This window comes from Galeopterus variegatus, unplaced genomic scaffold, assembly GCF_000696425.1.
Source record: "Galeopterus variegatus unplaced genomic scaffold, G_variegatus-3.0.2 Scaffold6505, whole genome shotgun sequence".
In the NCBI taxonomy this organism is placed as follows: Eukaryota; Metazoa; Chordata; class Mammalia; order Dermoptera; family Cynocephalidae; genus Galeopterus; species Galeopterus variegatus.
In genome coordinates this window covers 92,007-93,895 of record NW_007732616.1, presented here as the reverse complement: position 1 = coordinate 93,895, position 1,889 = coordinate 92,007, and the positions used below count along the sequence as shown (strand labels likewise).

The window sequence follows — 1,889 nt, the reverse complement described above, 5'->3', positions numbered from 1 at the left end:
TAGGCTGTCAATAAACAGTATTGTCACTATGGAAACTAAGTATACATTTATTTCTTGTCTTTTCCCAAGAAACCTATAAATTCCTTTAGGATGTGGCTTGTGGTCATCTTAATTGTCACATTCTTCCCCATCCTTAAATACAGCCTGACACATTATAGGTGCAGAATACCTAAATGTATGGAAATAAAAGGCATGAATGCATACATAGGTGAATAAATAATTAGGAATGAATACATGGGTGAATAAATACTTCCAGTTTAAACACAAAAACTGAGCTTCAGAGACATTGCACTGTTTCCTAATAGACAAAGTCTAGAGAGCCAAGATTCAAACCAGAATTTCTGACATAAAATACAATCATTTTACAGAGTTTGATCTTGGGCTATTTTTTGTTCGTTTACTTTTTCATTTATTCTTTATTTGTCCAATATTTTCTTAAATCTCTACAATGTTTTAAGCATTCTGCCAAGTTAGTGTAGAACAGTAAAAATAGTAACAAAATCAACATGGTTTTCATAATTCTGGAGGTCACAGTAAAATAAATGAACCTGACAGTAAANAAATCAACATGGTTTTCATAATTCTGGAGGTCACAGTAAAATAAATGAACCTGACAGTAAACAACCAGACAAATACAAACATAGCACCATATTAATATAATGCAACACTGTAATATTAGAAAATTTTGATAATACTGCTACCACATCACATAAGATGGTTTGAGGGAGTTTCATCCAATTTTGATTATTTTAGTGTCATATAATTTAAACTATAATCTAAGATGAGTAAAAATTTATGTTTATAGCCCAGGGTCACTCAACGTTTGTGGCTTCCTTTGGAACCCCTAAAATTATGCACTGGAGACCTGTGGAGCTGTCCCTTAGGAAGGACATACCCTACATAGATGACATCACGATGTAGAAAAACCGGGTTTCAAATATGAATGCCAAACCCTTATTTTCTTTGAAATACAGGTGCTGGTTTATAACTGAAGTGCTTCTCCACAGGCTTATGAGTGTTGGTGCCTCAGTATTGGGAGTACAGCTAGGATTTATTTAACTAAAGACTGAGTATTCTCTGGGGCAATACCAGGGAGAGTCTCTTGTATATGACACTGTAGCTTGGAACAACATTTTCTAATATGCTCACTCTACTGAGTTACATTTTAACTCTGCCCCTAAAACACAGGCATACAAGACAGCCAGAAAAATGGCTCACAGGGACATTCCATTATGAGCTCACCTTGGCCTTGGAATTGAAGAATGACAAGGGGGAGACCTGACGGGGAGGTGGGAGGTGTACAAGTATGGGCATTTCTCACTCTTTGTAAGGTCTTGCCTAGTTACACTTTCTATCCATGGTGATCAATTCCAGTTGACAACTGATTGGTCCCAGCTGGGATCTCCCTTGGAGTAGATCAGGCTGATGATCTCCATCATCCAAGTGGTTCCTGGATAAGGAAGAAAAAAAGAGAGAGTGGCACCTACTTCAGTCTAACTTTTGACCTCACCACTACAGCTTAAAGACACTGTGTTGTTTCAGCAGTGATGCCCAACGTCCATAAATCCAATTGATTTCATTTCACATCTTACTTTTCTCCCTAACAGCATTGAATTGATTCTTTATTCTTGAAACACTCTGTTACTTTGGCTTGCTTGAGACTGTCCTCACCTTGCTTTGTCCTACTGCTCTTTTTTAGAATTTAAAAAAAAATTTAATTGTAGTAAAATACACAGAATAAAAATTTACCACCTTAGCCATTTTTAAGCATACAGTTCAGTAGTGTAAAGTGCACTCACATTTTTGTGCAGCCATCACCACCATCCATTTCCAAAACTCTTTTCATCTTGCAAAATAAACTGTTACATTAAACTCTCCATCCCCCCCCA

At 36.7% G+C, this 1,889-nt stretch overlaps 1 pseudogene; it reads right to left on the bottom strand.

Annotated features, from left to right (window-relative positions):
- Window positions 1-1,889, bottom strand: part of LOC103606344 — a 31,441-nt pseudogene that overhangs the window by 24,683 nt on the left and 4,869 nt on the right.